This window comes from Somniosus microcephalus, chromosome 2 (assembly GCF_052327205.1).
Source record: "Somniosus microcephalus isolate GS21.2 chromosome 2, FLI_Smic_1.0, whole genome shotgun sequence".
Lineage (NCBI taxonomy): Eukaryota > Metazoa > Chordata > Chondrichthyes > Squaliformes > Somniosidae > Somniosus > Somniosus microcephalus.
Window position 1 is genome coordinate 40,425,275 of NC_140988.1, and position 17,915 is coordinate 40,443,189.

At 43.1% G+C, this 17,915-nt stretch overlaps 1 protein-coding gene across 6 annotated transcripts in view; it reads right to left on the reverse strand.

Annotated features, from left to right (window-relative positions):
- The window catches only part of elf2a (E74-like factor 2a (ets domain transcription factor)), a 179,674-nt gene that overhangs the window by 97,717 nt on the left and 64,042 nt on the right, over positions 1–17,915 (reverse strand). The window contains exon 2 of one of the 6 annotated variants that reach the window (XM_086008520.1): positions 17,454–17,477. The exons of the other annotated variants lie outside the window; for them this stretch is intronic. The gene's annotated coding sequence lies outside the window, so the exon portion shown is untranslated. The remainder of the gene's footprint in view (positions 1–17,453; positions 17,478–17,915) is intronic. 6 annotated transcript variants of the gene reach the window in all.

Genomic DNA, 17,915 nt, shown 5'->3' on the forward strand with positions numbered 1-17,915 from the left:
TGCCAAAGGTACTGTTGATAAAAGCCTATAACAGCACTATAATATTTTAAATTATTCATTCTCAGGATTTGGACGACACTGACAAGGCCGATATTAATTGACCATCCCTAATTGCCCTGGATACAACAGAATGCCTTGCCAGGCCACTTCAGGGGACAGCGGAGCGTCACCCACGATAGTGTGGGGCTAGAGTCACATACAGGCCAGACCGGGTAAGGACAGCAGGTTTTCCTTCCATAAAGGACACACTGAGCCAGTTGGGTTTTTACGACAACCTGACAGCTTCATGGTCACTTTTACTGGTACCAGCTTTTTCATTTCCAGATTTTTTTTTAAAAACTGAATTCATGGTGGGATTTGAACTTAACATTTTCTGGATTTTTTTCATCTGGGCCTCGGGATTACTCGTCCAGCAATATAACCACTACGCAACCGTACCCGTGGAATTTTGACTATTAAAACCTTTAGGCCAAGTTTATTGTTTTGCTGGATTTTTTAATTATTTAATTTTAATCACTCATTATATTTTCCAATTTTTATACATTATTATTACTCCCCAGCCAAGAGGATGCAGCAAGCAATCAGTTTCCAGGTCCCTTCCAATCCCAGTCGGTAACAGCTATTAAGAGGTGTGCAAGTTGTGCCTTCTAGTTTCCTGTCCCTTCCTGTGGGGGAAATTCCTTGCCGTTCCCATTATTGGCCAAACTGGCACTGGAATTCTTTATGAGGAGACTCAGAAGGGTAAACTCATGTCCTCCCACTCTGTGGTGCAGTGCGTTAGAAACCCAGCTCTTCAGTGGCGCAAGCATCCCAAGTAAAAGTTTCTCATGGCGACTGCTTAAGATTTGGGAAGATATAAAAGAACCACTTTAAGTAGTTTATGAAGGAAACACTTGCTATACATTCACAGTGATACAGCATTTGTGACTTAAAAAAAAAATTTAAAAAATCTTTTTACAAGATGCTACTTTAACAAAGCAATGGTTTTCATAATGTTAAGTCTTCCTTTCTCCTCCTCCATAGTATTCTCAGTCATAGGGATGGGAACTGTCTGGGCTGTGGTTATCTCCAAGAATGCCACTATCTGTTCCTTAGTTTGAACTAACAGGGATATTTTAAAAAGGTGCTGTAAGGAAATGTTCCTTCTCTCTCAGCCAGTTTTCTCTTCCTCCCAGCTTGCTATCAAGGACTGGACAAAGCTGCCCTCGAGGCAGGTGAGCGAGGGATTCTGGTCAATTAGCCGACACTAGTGTTTTTGCTACTGGCCTGCCCTTAATCACGTGCAATGCCTAATCTTTTAACATATAAAATGCAATTAAAGCCAAACAACAGTGCCAATAAGAAGTCTTTCCTGATACAGATACAGGAATAAATGGCACTTGGATATGAATGATCACCATTACATTATAGAACATGCTGGAGAAAAAAATAATGATCAGCAAACAAAAAACCACGTGTCGCTAAAACCAAAACTCTGGCACTGCCCTCGTTCAATCGTGTTGATTTGCTAATTGGATAGAACAAATAGGTAGATGAAACATTGGTGAATGTACGTACAGACTGTTCAAAGTGAACTTACAGTCAGAGTCTGCAGCGAAAACCTTGGCCTAACCTGTGTATATCTTCAGGTAAACCACTCTTCGATTCATCTCTCTACATCCATCCCCCTGTCCTACCAAATGGACGTGGGGTCTTTTCCCTCCCCTTTCCCTACAGAAATACAGCTAATGTTACCCAACTCAGCCCACCAGGAATAAGCATGCAATTTGAGAAATGGGTTGCAGTAGTCTAGAATCCCATCACGGTTAGAAGTGCTAAACTTGGCTTAAAATATATTAATTCCTATCCACTATCAAGAGTTGCATATTTTCAAAGATATGGAAAAAGCAGCACAAAAGTTCTTCCAATATGCTGAAGTTGGCAGGCAACCAAAGCATTTGCAATCATCTTTGAAAGGAGCATAACTAAATGGAATCCTGATCCCTATAATGCACACTGCAAAAGTTGCCAAACACATTGGTAATGTGGGTTTGTGCAGCCTGCACGATCAGCTAAAACCAAGGATTTAGACAAGTCGAAATTTACAGACACAAAATAAGGGGTATTTTTTAATAATCATATTATTGATGGTGATAAATGGTCCATGCTTGAGCACAGTCATATATGTGCACAGAGTGTGTAATTTGTAATGAAGAGAGTTTTTTCCAAAAACAATGCTGTCTGAATGTAAAAACATAACTGAACAAGTGATCTCCAGAAAAAGAGCCTTGATTTCACTCTCTCTCTCATATTTAAAGTGGATGTTTGGACCTTAGACCAATGGGAATTTAAGAGATTAATATTCCTGAACATAACTTGATCTCAGGATTTCTTGCCAAATCCAACAACCAGTTACACAACTGCAGGATCTGATAATGCAGTTTTGCACATTTATGCAAGAGAGCAAATTTATGTAAGAGAGAAAACATTTACTTAAGACTTTTGTGCACTCGCTCGTTTCTTTTAGTCTTTAGCTTTCTTTATTGGTATCTGCTGTCTGGGACGTTAGAAAGAAAAACAATGGGGAAACGTTAGTCCCCAAAAACGGACGGGTTTGGGTCGGCTGGGATGTTGAAATGTTAAAAATCTAAATTCCGACCCCAACCCACCCACTTCCAGTTTTGAGAGAGACAGGGCGGGGGCGGGGGACCAACCTGCTCCAATTTAAATATTATAATGAGGCTGCATTCATATTTAACCACCATTTTAAATTTAACACCGGCCAGCCAAGTTTTCCGAAGCTCGGGAAACCTGGCGGCTAAAGGGAGGCGAGGACTGCTGGATGCAGGAGGGAAGTACCTTTCCATTTAACTGCTGGATCCAGTTTACCTACTTCGCCACCCCCCCGCCTGCCCACCGACCTTTCCGATCTCCCCCTCAACTCTTCTCACTCAAAGGGTTGTGAATCTTTGGAACTCTCTGCCCCAGAGAGCTGTGAATGCTCAGTCATCGAGTACATTTAAGACAGGTCGATAAATTTTTCGGGACTTAAGGGATATGGGGATAGTGCAGGAAGGTGGAGTTGAGGTAGAAGATCAACAACAACTTGTATTTATATAGCGCCTTTAACGTAGTAAAACATCCCAAGGTGCTGCACAGGAGTACTGATAGACAAAAAATTTGACACCGAGCCACATAAGGAGAAATTAGGGCAGGTGACCAAAAGCTTGATCAAAGAGGTAGGTTTTAAGGAGCGTCTTAAAAGGAGGAAAGAGAGGTAGCGAGGCGGAGAGGTTTAGGGAGGGAGTTCCAGAGCTTAGGGCCTAGGCAACAGAAGGCACGGCTGCCAATGGTTGAGCGATTATAATCAGGGATGCTCAAGAGGGCAGAATTAGAGGAGCGCAGATATCTCAGGGGGTTGTGGGACTGAAGGAGATGAGAGATAGGGAGGGGCGAGGCCATGGAGGGATTTGAAAACAAGGATGAGAATTTTGAAATAGAGGCGTTGCTTAACCGGGAGCCAATGTAGGTCAGCGAGCACAAGGGAGATGGGTGAACAGGACTTGGTGCGAGTTAGGACACGGGCAGCTGAGCTTTGGATGACCTCAAGTTTACATAGGGTGGAATGTGGGAGGCCAGCCAGGAGTGCGTTGGAATAGTTAAGTCTAGAGGTAGTGGATGAGGGTTTCAGCAGCGGATGAGGGTTTCAGCAACGGATGAGCTGAGGCAAGGCCGGAGACGAGCGATGTTACAGAGGTGGAAGTAGGCAGTCTTTGTTATGCTGCGGATGTGGTCGGAAGCTCATTTCAGGGTCAATTATGACACCAAGGTTGCGAACAGTGTGGTTCAGCCTCAGACAGATGTTAGAGGGATGGAGTCAGTGGCTAGGGAATAGAGTTTGTGGTGGGGCTTTGGTCTTCCAAATATTAAATCAACCATGATCTTGTTGAATGGCTCAAAAAGGGCCAAATGGCCTACTCCAGCTCCTATTTCTTATGTTCTGATCTCCTCCACAAAGCCTCGAATCTCCCCAGACCCCAGCCTCCGATCTTCTCCGACCTTACCCCCCAATTCCGGCCTTTCTGATCGCCCCCCCTCTCCGCTTCCCAGCTGTGGCCGGGGAACGAATAAAAACAATGCTAATCAGGTCCTGTCGTTAAATTCAGCAGGACTGGTGGGAAACCCGTTCTTCCGGAATATTGAAGGATATTATACTGAAGGGGTGCCACAGTATTGCACTGACATCTGTGCAATACCATCTTTGGAATGAGATGTTAAATGGAGGCCCTGTCTGCCAGCTTAGGTGACTGTAGAAAATCCCATGAAACTATGGGAAGAGCATGGAGTTCTCCCGCGTTCCAGCCGATAATTCTCCCTCTTAACACCCACCACCAAAAAACAGCTAATCATTCATCCATTTGCTGCTTGCGACCTTGCTGTGTGCAAATTAGCTGCCAAAATTGTTCACACGGCAACTGTAAATAAAACAATAGCAAAATACTGCAGATGCTGGAAATCTGAGACAACAGAAAATGCTGGAAACACTCAGCAGGCCAGGCAGCATCCGTGAAGAGAGAAACAGAGTTAACGTTTCAGGTCTGGAACTGTAAATAAAAGTTCTCCTTACACTAGCTGCTAACTACTGCCTTGTAAAAGAGAGAGTTTCGATCAGATTTTCCTTCACCTTATTTCTTCATGGGAATTCAATAACTGGATAGCTTGGCCCCTCCTTCCAAACACAAGTATTACATAATAAAAATAAAAAACTGGCTTCTTAGCTAAAATGATTTAATAGCAAACTGCAAGCAACCCATTAGCAAACGAAATCGGATTGCAAGCTTCACTATTCATTGATCAGAAACGACACTCAGGCTGGCAAATGTGCGCTAATGTACTGCTGTACGTTGCCAACATTCCTTAGGGAGGAAAAAACAGAACTCATGCTGGTACTGTATTAACATTAGGAAATATGTACATTACAGTAAAACATTGCCAACAATCTATTCTGCAGCATCATTAGGACCTCTTACATGGTTGATAGACACACCACAAGTAGGCTTCACGTAGCCCCTCCCCCAACTTCTTTTTTTATTACTGAGAAACACATAGCTGACGGGTGAAGGACCACAGTGCATGACACTATCAAGATTGAAAAAAGAGTTAAAGGACAGCGTAAATCAAGAAATAGTCATTAGCAGGTGCAGAGCTAAAGTTTTAACGGTCCTTAAGTTGTAGGAGGAAGAGCTGATGGGAGACAAAGGGCTGGATTTTACCAGCCCTGAGGTGGCGGGACTGCTAGGAAAATCCCCAAATATGGGAGCGGGTCCCAAACCAGCTCCCAACCCATCTCCAACCATTCTTCCCGGGAGTCGGGTCCCCGATTTGCACAGGGTCCCGACTCCTAGAGGCAGGAAGAGGATTACAGCCACTTAACTGCCTGTTAACGGGCAGTTTTTCCCCATTTTGAGCCCTCTGCTGCAGGCTTCCTGACGTCGGGGAACCCCGCCAGGGTAAGTGAGGCGTGATGTGGGTCTACTGTAATTTCTGTGTATATATGACAACTGCAGAAGTGGTTTAAAGGATTCAATGGGACACTGGTGAGTATCAGAGGTAAGGAAAAGTTATGAAAGTAATTTTTAATGTGATTAGATGTTTGTGCAGGTGACAAGCTGTGAAGTGTTTGTGTAGGCCCATCTCATCGGAAGAAGTGACAGATGGCTTCTGCCATCTCAGCTGCAATCTATTTTACCCTAAGGAGAGTGTAACTGGAGAGCCTGGATGCAAGGGCTCACCTGTGGACAATGATTGTCAGTGTTTGACAGCATCTCAATGCTGTCAAACAGTCAAATCATCTGTCAAACAAGTGTGGTGCATATGCCTTTAAGAAAACCGACAGATGAAGCGTCAACGGACGTCATCTGACACCGGCTTTCCCTTAATTGGCCAGCAAGCCCGCAAGGCGGGCTTAACAAGGCCAATCAGGGGAAAATAGCGTCTGTTCGTCAGACGTTGCTGGGGGCGGGACTGGAACCCAAAAACCAGCAGTCCCGCCTCGAACTCGGCCTGGAAGGCAAGATTCCGCCCAAAGTGTTTGTCTGGATTGCTAGGATATGAACTTGAAGTCACCAAAGTGCAAGCTAATTCCTTCACAACTGCAGTTGCACAACCCATAGCTCATCAAGATGATTCCAGCCTACTGAATATACTTATTAGGCACACTGTGGAATTCAAAAAAATTGGTTAAATTTCAGTCCCATCCCTTCAACAATGAATTCCGCTAGCCTAGCCACCTTTCAAAATTCAGAGTTGCTAGTGAGGTGCGGAACCAAAATACTTTCCGTCCCCCCAAAGAAAGCCTTGCTGTGTAAAATCATACAAAATGTAAAGTTATGTCCCAAGTACAGGAAACTCTTTTTTATCTGGCACCGACGGGACCGGCGTGGTGCCAGTTTATCAAAAAGACTGGATTACACAGAGAGGTATAGTAAAAGCTACGAGAGCCGCATACACGGCCACAGATCCAGGCGTCCCTGTTGCAATAGCAACAGGTGCAGGAACCCCAGTTACACGGCCACAGATCCAGGAACGGCCACTAATATGAAGTATAACTTACCTGAACCTACTGCTGCATTTTGCCGGTTAACAGAGATTTTCGGTCATTTAGGTGCTGGTAAAGCGAGAGTTTCCTGTACATCTTTTAGCTGTGTGCGCTTTTTTTGGTCCTTTCCTGCAGTCTCCTTTTTACTTCAACTTTTAATTACACCCGCTTGCTTCTCCTTGCCTGCCTTTCAGGCAAGTCATGTTTGATGAATATAATAGCATTTTTTTTTTTTTTTTTTAAGAAAAAGAAGTGGTCAATTGGATAAAGGGAATAAATATATGTGGTGCATATGGATTTCCAGAAACCAAGTGGTACAGGAATTAAAATCGAAGCAGTAGACTTAAAACTGGTTTTCCGTCCCACTGCCATAATAGGCAGCTGAGGCAGAGACAACAGGGAGGAAGGAAAATGTTGTGAAAAGTGTAGACACCTTACTGTGGCTGGCAATAACAGCAAGGGAGAATCCTACCTGCCCAGTGTGTACAGGTGTAGAATTAGCTCAGGAGGGAGGAGGAGACTGAAGAAAAACAGGGGCCTTTATACATTACAAAACAAAATCTAAACTTTAAAATCAAGAATCCCAAGACCAAAACCGTGTCCTAAGATATACCTTTTTGCTCATAGAATAAAAACAAATCTATACTTCTCTTATCCTACTTGCAGTAATCATTGCTGGCTAACAAACAAGAGTCCAACAGCAAAAATAAAAGCTCCAGTAAAGATCTGAAATGCTTTCAGCAGTGGAACAGTGGAAAGAAACGGTTAATCCTGAACAGAAAACCTGATCATCTTGAGCTAATTGCCGAGTCCGGGTAGGAAAAAAGCAGGCAAATGAACCATATCAACACACTAATCCTATCTTCTTTTAGGCTAGCGACAGCTATTGCCATGTCCTGCAGGACAAAGGCTCGACCACAATTAATCAGATCTGCCACTCAAGGCTTCCACGCAGAGCTTGTGACCCCTACCCCACCCCATGGCTAGCTACAACACTTCCAAGAGCTTGTCAGTTAAATGTAGAGAGAGCGAGCTTGCTCTTAAGTAAACCACAGCACACTTTCACTTCTACACAGTACAGTTTTAGAAATGATGTCAGGACGACAACTCTGTTTACATTTCCAGCTCGACTATTCCTCAGAGGTCTCTTCTAGACTCCTCAAACAAGATCATTGGGTTCTTACAAGTGCTAGCTTTTAAAAACCAAAGTGAAATTGTGCAATTCTTGCCGACTGTACCATGAGTACATGAAAGGCATTGGTTAGATGCTGCAGTTCTGCCTTTCAAACAAGTAACTTTCAAACTAACGCTAGCTGACATAATAAGTAGCTCCCTCTCCCTTTCAAAACCTCATCATCACCCCTTCCTCAAAAAATCCACCTTCCACCCCTCTGTCCTTGCAAACCTCTGCCCATTTCCAACCTCCCGTCCGTCTCCAGCGTTCTTGAATACCTGGTTGCCTCATCTTTCCAACTCCTCCACATTTGAATCTCTCTAATCAGGTTTCCACCCCTACCACAGCACAAAAACAGCCTTAGCCAAAGTCGCAAATGACATCCTCGGAGACTGTAAGCACGATGCATAATCCCGCCTCATCCTCCCTGCAGCTTTGACAAGATCAACCATACCATCCTCCTCCTCCTCCTCCAAGGTCTCTCCTCCATTGCCCAGCTCAGTAGGACTGCCCACACTTGGTTCCACTCTAAACTACCTAAGCGTAGCCAGAACATCTCTAGCAATAACTTCTTGTCCCGCCCCACTGCGTTACTTCTGGAATCCTTCAAGGATCTATTCTGGGCCTCCTCATCTACATGCTGCCCCATAGCGACATCATCCGAAGATACAGGGTCAGCTTCCACACATATGCTGATGACGCCCAGCTCTACCTCTCCTCCTTCTCTCTTGACCCCCTCCAATGTCTTTGTTGTCAGACTGCTTGTCCCGACATCCAATCTTGGATGCGACACAACTTTCTCCAATTAAACACTGGGAAGACCAAAACCACCATCTTCAGCTCCCACCACATACTCCGTACCATTGCCACCGATTCCATTCCCCTCCTTGACCACCGTATCCGGCCGAACCAGACAGTTTGCAACTCTAGCGTCCGATTTGACCAGAGCTATGCTTCTGACCCTATATCCTTTCCATCAGAGACTGCCTACTTCCACCTCCGTAATACTGTCTGCCTCTGCCTACCTGCTGCTGAAAAGCTCAGTCATGACTTTGTCACCTCCAGAATCGACTACTCCAGTGCTCTCCTGGCCAGCCACCCAATCTCCACTCTCCATAAACTTCAGCTAATCCAGAACTCTGCTACCCGCATCTTACCCGGCTTCAAGCCCCATTCACTCATCACCCCATCCTTGCTGGCCTACATTAGTTTCCGGCCCCCAACGCTTTAAGTTCCTTCGTGGACTCACTCCTCCCTATCCCTGTAACCGTCTGCAGCTCCATAACCCCCTCTCCTCTCAAACTCTCCATTTTTCTGACCCTGGCCTCCTGTACAACCCCCTGTTCCTTCGCCTCACCATTGGCAGCCGTGCCTTCCACCACCTATACCCCATATTTTGTAATTCCCATACTAAATCCCTCTCCCCCACCCCCCTGCCCCCACCCCCCTTCCTCGTTTAAACCCCTCCTAATATCATCTTCTTTGGCTTGGCGTCCATTTAAAAAGAAATTATACCTTTGAAGCGCCTTAGAACGCTTGTCGATAAATGTAAGCTGTTGTTGTAACTATGTTACTCAGGTAAATATACAGTCCCAAGGCCAGATTGCATCATATCATTTGTATACCAGGACCCGTAAATCAATCTCCTGTTGTTACTACTGTGTGATGTTTAGTTAAGAGGAATTTGAAATTTCCTGGCTCATAAATAAAATACCAATGTCCCAAAAAGTATTATGAATTATAAGGAGCACCAAACAAAAGTATAAAATGAAGAAAGATCATTTTGACTTCTACAGACCCCATCATGGGCTCCAGCCCACTTACTTAACCTTCTAAAGCAAAGGTCTGCACAACTAGACCCTGATCACCAAAGGTTATCACACAAAACTGAAAATATTCATCTGCCTTGCAGTTTCAATATACAAATATGTCCTGTTACCCACCCCTCCCTCTCTCCTGTCAACAGCACAAGAATCAGTGTGTCCTGTGGAATAATTAGCCCACAATCAAGGAGTCTCATCAGATCTTCTAAAACCTCTATCACACAGCCTCACGATTAGACCAGAGGTACTGAGATATTAATCTCGCAACAAACTTTTGGTAATACTTGTGATACAATCACAAAAGTGGGACTGTTAAAATCAATTGGTGCAAAATATATTCAGCTTCTACCACAGTACCGCCTACAGTACAATCCAAGAGTAACACAATAACTTTGCATACCAATCAAAGGGAGCAACTCTCTGCTCCCCAGTGAGCTGAAAAAGTGCTCAAGAAAAATGACTCCAGAAAATTATTAAGACAGTGAGATGTGATACAGAGCCGTACAAAAGAGAAAGGTCCCATTTTCAACTCCAGGGCTGAACCAAGTTACTTGATCTCATTTGGGGAGCTTCAATAAAAAAAAACAGCCAGTGTTCCTATTCTTGATCATTTTTCTGTGAACTATGGATGTGCATGTGTGTGAACGTTAAATGAATTCAACATCAAGCTCAGCTATACGGCAGCCCTGGACTCAATAGCCTGCCAACTGTTCCTGTAGAACCAGTATGAGTCACTGCCTTCAGGAGAGGAGTAGAGAACAAGGATCTATGCAGTAAGCCCAGATACATCTATGAGGGGAGGGAGGATAACTTTGACATGCTTTCAGCACCTCCCCCCTCAAAAAAAAAAATTGGGGGGCCTAAAAAGGAGCCACGGGTTAAAAATGAATACTTTGGATTGCTTTAAGTGGTGGGGGTAAACCAAGAAGCCACCCCTCACGTACCTTCTACAAGCCAGTTTGAAGCAGTATTGGCAGAGGCCTGGCAGCAAGATGACTGTCCATCCACTTGGGCAAAACACAAGGCATTTTCTGGAAGACTGGGAAGAAAATTGTGGGGCTTAAATCGTCAGATGGGGAGGAAAAATCTCTCAACTTTCAGTCACTGCTTCAGTCAAAATTTTGCATTTTTATTATGTACAGGTTTTGTATTCTGTGCACCTTGTGAAATATTATCACTGATTATATTAACATAATTTAGTTCTAAAAGTAAGGATATAATAAAAGAATTCTCCTGCAGTTCTGAAGTACCTTTCAGAACTAGGATTTCTCAGTCTCGGCGATAGATCGAATTTGATGTTTAGCCAAACAAACTACAGTACACCCAATTCAAAAGGTTATATCTTTGGTAACTATTTTAGCTGAACCTCCAGAGTTCCTATCAAAAGCGGAGATATATAGATATAAATGCCTTGCTTATACAGCGTACCACACAATAAATGACTAAGTCACACTCTAAATATGCCGTAGCACAGTCACCTGTTAGGCTTTTCTGACTGGCTCAACCAACACTATGGCCCAGAAATTCGGGACTCCATGGGTGAGTACGCACGGGGTACTCACCCGTAAGCCCAATGGAAGTGCCGGTTTCGTGCATGCACTGCGCATGCGCGGGAAACCGGCACTTCCGTTCCCCTGAAAGAAGGGGTTCAGAAGTCGAACGCGTGCGCAGGAGAGGCAGCGCGTGCGCATTGAACTTACGTTTTTTTTGCAGGTTTTCCCGGGAAGGTAAGTCTCCAGAAGTTAGGCATGTAAAAAGCAGTCGCAAGGCCTGCTTTTTACAAGGTAAGTGGTGAATTAATTAAAATTAAAACATTTTTTCCACAGGTTTATTATTTTTAAATACTTTAAAGAAAGGCAAGTTTATTTTTAGCCCCGTTAGAAAATGTAATTAATTTTTTCAAAAATTTAAATTGTTTAAAATAGTTATTTCATGTAACTTAGTTTATTTTAAAAATGTGATTTAAAAAAAAAAATTATTTGAAGATTGTGAGATGTTTTGGGGCTTATAGTATTTATAGGTTTGACAGGTCTTCCTGTCAAACTTATGAATGAAGCAATCCCTGCTACCATTGGCTCCCCATGGCCCACGTGATCCCAGGGGATGCATCGAGCTAACTGCGCCCCTGGGATACGTAAGCACTGCGCGCCGGCAGTTGGAGGAGGCCCAGGATCGGAATCCCACGCGGGCCCACAGCTCAACGGCCGGCGCGGTAGGTAAGTACAGGTCGGTGGCTTGCACCCGCGGGAAGCCCCCGACCCGAATTTCTGGGCCTATATGTTAAGTTAAAACGCTGATGCACACAACCGTAGACAGGTCGGGAAAAACTAACAATGACACACAACCATGCAAAACAAAACTACTCAAATGTTTTTCAATGCTATCAGGAACTACTGATGACCACAAAGTCAACCAATCAAATGCTTGACAAAAAATGTTCTCTTGGCCGTTTTTAGTAGCCATCTTGCTTCTTTACATAGCCCACTCTATACAAGTAAAAACATTTAGAACACATTTTTTGAAGACACTAAATTTATGCAAAAATTTCCTACGATACAACAGTGACTACACTTCAAAAAGTACTTCATTGACTGTAAAGTGCTTTGAGACGTCCAGTGGTCGTGAAAGGCACTATATAAATCCAAGTCTTTCTTTCTTCTTTAAAAAGCCAACCATTGTATGTTAGAAAAGTTTAAAATTTCCCCTGTGCAGACCTGCATCTCTCTCCAAGGTCTTGGGGGGGGGGGGGGGGGGGGGGGGCGCTGTCACATTTTGCTACACTCCCAAACATGCACTGTATAGTACCTGAAGTGAAAAGGCTCAACCAAGTAGTGGACTCCAGAATGCATCAGTGACACTTTGTGGCGGACACTAGCACCCAGAATGCACACGTATTACACTAATCGACAAATCCCAGAGGACACTTAAACCTGGCACCTTCCACCAAGTCTAAAACTAAACAAACCGAAGCTGTGGCACACTCTGTGATGGCAAGGATTGTCAACCATCATGAAAACAAAACAATTCTTACACTTTTAGAAACAAAATCACAATTTTTTTTTTTTTTAAATAAAGACTGGACAATTTTTTTCTCCCAGATACAGTTTATAATTGGAAATCAGATCCAAGAACAGTTACCACCACAGTATTCCACATCCCTATTGCTATGGAAGAGATATGTCCTATCAGAGGATCTCAAACTCGGGATGAGGTGAAACGAGGTTATCAGGGGGTGGCACGAGGACGACGCTAGGTCTGAACAAACGCAGCTTGGGTGCATTTAATAAGTGGCTGCCCCCGCATCCAGGAATGAGCGCAATCTAGTGAACCTTGCTGTTGTTTTCCTGCAGCTGGTGGCGCGCTGTCAGTGGGGGCTACATGCGGTCGTTGGGGGGCTCATGTTCCAGTAACAGTCACCAGGGCCACGGTGGATCCACGATGCCAGGACCCAAGCAGCCGAATCTCCTCCTGCTCCTGCAGGGATGACCGCAGCAACAGCCAAGACAAGTGTCACAAATTGAGGCACCTGCAAAAGGAAAGTCCGGGATCGCATGAAGGCTGACGGAGAGGTGCCAGAAACAGCGGCACTCCTGCTGGTGTGGGTCTATTAGCTGCTGCTCCCGGGCCTCATCCTGCTCTCGCTGCAGCAGCTGGCGGCGGGGCCCACTCGCCACCAGGACGGTTTAAAATGAGCAAAGAGCAAGGTAATAATGATCAGTGAATGTCTGGGGCACAGACAGATCTAGAGCCCAGATTCTAGGCCAAGCCATGGTGATTTTTATTGCAGGAGGGGGGTTACTTATACTAATGTGGCCCATTTTATTGTGCCATAACTATCTTCCCACAGATTGAGCCTTGTCTGGTCCTGTGGTTATACTACTCCTGTGGGTACTAGTTTGAAACTGGTGTCATTAGTACTGTATGTGTTATATTAGCTGAGAAAATAAAATCCACTTGTTCTTTGCATAAATACTGAACGCACCTTTCAACTTCAGCAAGTGGCATAAAATGGAGGACAGCGGATTGGCGGCCTGTTATACACCCCGCTTTACCACTGAACTCAATCAGGCGGGGTGTATAACGCAGCATTACCCAATAGAAATTGCTGACTAGTCGCAGGTGTGGCTACAACAACACTGTTTTAGCCAGATGCATTGCTTTTATTAGAAAACGCCTTATACACACAGACACGTAAATGTACTTCACATGTTTATATTTACTAAACAAACATCTGCCAACATTCAGTAACCAAAGAAGTAAAGCACTCAGAATGATCAAAAAAACTCAGACACTCTGCTTTTTTCATCTTACCATTTTAACAACGAAGGCACAAAAAAGGTTAAATATACATGCACACACCATGCAAAGATGAACATCGAGACCACATGCCCCCAACTGACATGATAGTGTCTATTAATTTTTTTTTTTTTTTTAAAAAGCAGAATCAGAAATGTAATTATCCACATCTGGATTCCCAATTAGCCACACGTGGCTAGTGGCTAATATATTAGACAACACTGGTATACAACAGGAGGCTGATTTGCTCCTGTCTGTTTTATGCACCCACCCCCGTCTGAATAGAAAGTTCCACCCACCATTTCGGAGAATGGGGTGGGCGCGGGCGCGCGTGGGACTCGAATCTTCAAAAAAGGGTTCGGTAAAAAATCTTTGGGAACTGCTGTCCTATAGTAAAGTGGGCTTTCAGGCCGTGTTCAGTTTCCTAACAAGCAGTGGTTAGCCTACTAACATGGCACCTGCTTAGAGAGGGAGGGCCTTTGCAGTATTCTTTGCAAAAAGAAAAATGAATGAGTTCATAGAATTTTGTAATAAATTTCATAAACACTACTTATTTTAGCAAAGTCAAAACAATACTTATTTCCAAAGATAACAGCTTCACGCAGAATTAGTGCTTCTCCCTACAAATCAGGCCGGCCACATTCCATTGAAAGTTAATGCCATTCTTTGGAGTAAAACCGATTACTGCTCCTGCAGTATCAGCCGTGTGTTACAATTGAATGAAGGGTTCAGTTTGTACAAGCAATGAATCATCTCAAGGCCACAGAACTGATGACTGGAGGTCAATTCAGCCATTTCTTTTTTTTTAATTCATGAAGCGGAGAAAAAAAAAAATCACAAAATCCAACAGATTACCATGACGGCAACGGAAAACACTGCAACTCTGGTCTCGATCCGTTCTCTTCTGAAAAGACCGAAGGTACCAAAACTCCAATCTTACATTTAGAAAGCTGCTCAGTTTTAAAAGTAGCTCCAAAGACCAACACTATAGAACATCATTTCTTTGGTTTTGTTTCAACTGCCACACATTTCCTACATACATAGTCCCATTAGATTCAATCACACACCATGAGCCAAGCAACATCTAGGTGTTTTGCTCAAATTATACTATACTTCAGTCATGCTTTAAGAATTTATTTCATGTATCACAATTTTTCTTCATTTTCCCCCCACATTTTGGACTTTGAAAATATACACAGAATAAATCAGTGCAAGACCAAAAATAACAGGCCAAAATTATAATTCTGTCACACTTTTGGAAACAAGGTTCAAAATGGAACTTGATGAGGATAGCGAAGCCCCACTAAAGAGTCACCCAAAGCGCCAACATTTGACAATATTAACCCCATCAGCAGGTCAAGATCAATGACAAAACATTTTGCCTGTGAACATGGCCAATCAATCCACTGAGAAATCAATAAAATCCAGAGGGATCAAGTGTCACTTATTGGGGTTACAATAATGCACTATTTCGAGATACGTTAACATGATTTTAATATCTAAGTGGGGATGCAATGGGCCTTACATTTCGGATCATGAAACTCACTCCTATCAAGGGCCCCTCTTTTAATGCTTCAGAAATGCACAACTGCTCTCGTAAGCAGGAAAAAAAATCTCCCACCCTTAAGATTAAAACAAATACCTTCACAATCTGTATTAAACTACGAATGACACACAAGAACCTCCCCTACGCAATACACCAAGAACAGAGTATAAATTTAATGCGATGGTCTCACTCTTCAGTACAACTACCTGAACCTATACTTAATTCCCAGTAGAATACACCATGATCTTGATTACTTCAATGCAGCACACTGAATAATCTGGATCAGCTAGATAAGTTTGCCATAATTTTCAATTAATAAATTAGCAAAGTAATGCTGTAAATAAAATTCTCATTTAGTGCTGCTGTGATTGGTTCCAGGAACATGGGGAAAAAACCTAAAGCCATATGACAAGGCTTTTTTCAAATAGCAAGCAGATGCTATTTACTGTGTGCCCACTCCTTGCTGCTGGACTCAGCACCAACATTTACTGTACAGAATACACTATGAACAGTTGCCTCAATCTTCCATATACACAAGGTCCGTAATAAGTATCCAAGCCTCGAGGGAAAGTAACTGGGTGTCGCAGTGGGTTTCAACAAGGTCCTCTGTAATTCTGGAAAATAGCTTCAAATCCAGCAAAACTGATGTGATGAAAGTCTTATCTCTCTGCTTGACACGAGTTTGGACTGACACAACCCAGTTCAAATGGGCAGTATCCCAGCAATAAATTAGCAGTCTTACTCAGAAAGACCATGAGGAGGGCCTTTCAAGGTACAGAAAAAAAAGCCACACTGGTGTAGTAGAAGACATTCTACAGGAGGCAGAGATTAGATGAATGCATATTGTTGGAGCAGACTAGAAGATTTACTCCACACCTGACCGCCCCTTATCGGACTTTGAGTACTCGGTGCTGGCACCAGGTGCCTGAAATGAAAAGTCATTCCACAATCTACATTCCTTATCTCGAGTGCAAAAAAATCCCATTAAAAAAAAAAATCAAATATATGACATATGGCCCACAAAATATACATGGATAAACAGAACAGCAAAGAAGCAGATGCATTTCTTCTTTTTGGATGATTGGATCACAAATTGTGATTTACAAAAGAGAAAAAGCACACAATTTAGATTGTACAATCCACCTGAAGCACTACCAAGCCAGTCATCTTACAAGATCAGCAACTAAAAATACGCTGCATCTGTGCATTCCAATTCACCTGCAGCCTCCTCACTCTCCCAGGCACAACCTCACAATCACATCAGTCACTGTACCTGGCCCTCAGACGACAAAGGAGGCAGGACCAGCTGACACAAGCTATAGTAAATCGTTACAAATAAGATCCATCACTTTGCATTTAAAAACAAAGCTTTCCCCCCCCCACCCCCAAATATAATTGCAATTTCATTGGCCTTAATCTCACACCTCAACAATGGGCCTCAGTTTCCCATTTTCAATATTGTGCAAAAATGTACACCTATATAGCTAGAGGTTCTACAAAACTATCTCTGTGTATACACACGGTGTGCAATCCAGGCTTGCTGGAGGTAATGAAATACAAGTGCATATCTTTTCAGCTTTACAGTTCATTATTTTGTATTTTTATTGCATAATCCTCCCAACATATTTGAGAGTTACAACTGACAAATAACTCAGTATTCTGGACACAAACTTGTATCCTACACAGATTGAAGGATGCCAATCAAAACATCTCTAATGCATCATCTCTGACACAGCCACCTAAAATTGTTCAAAAGTTTATTAATATTTTAATCTATAATGAATGTAAAAAGTTTCATTCCTAACTTACAAATAGATAGAGCAAGCAGCAATTATTGATATCATTTCATATCCTTAAGGACAATCTGCCTATTCCAAGTGCCGCTCAGTGCACTGGATTTACATTCTCAACAGCATGCAAATGTAATTTTTTTTTTTAATTGCAAGATGTATAAACATCCCTGTTTCGAAACCATCATTAACTGCTCTGTTATCTTTGTACAGTGCATTTATTTTAAAACAATGAATTGATAATTACCTGAAGTGGCACAGGCAAAACCACCTACAAAAATGAAATTGAAGCCTTAAAAATGAATGTAGAGAATTTTGACCCTAAACACTGCTTTAAAACTATTAACACACGACATTAACAGCTTGGTTCACTTGGTAGCACTCGAGCCTCAGAAGGCTGTCAGTTCAAGCCACACTTCAGGATTTGGGCATATAAAATGGACTGGCACTCCAATGCAATACTGATATTGAATGAAACATCAAATTAAGGCCCAGTTTGCCTATTCTGGAGGTTCAAGTAAGCATTAAAAATACCATGGCATACTCAAAGAGCAGGGAACTCCCCTGGTGTCCTCCCAATACTCCTTCCTCAACCAACACCACCAAAAACAGATTAGCTGGTCATTCTTCTTGCTGCTGTTTGTGGGATCTTACAGTCTGCAGCGTAGATGTTGTGCCTACCGACATAATCGTCACTGCACTCCAAAAA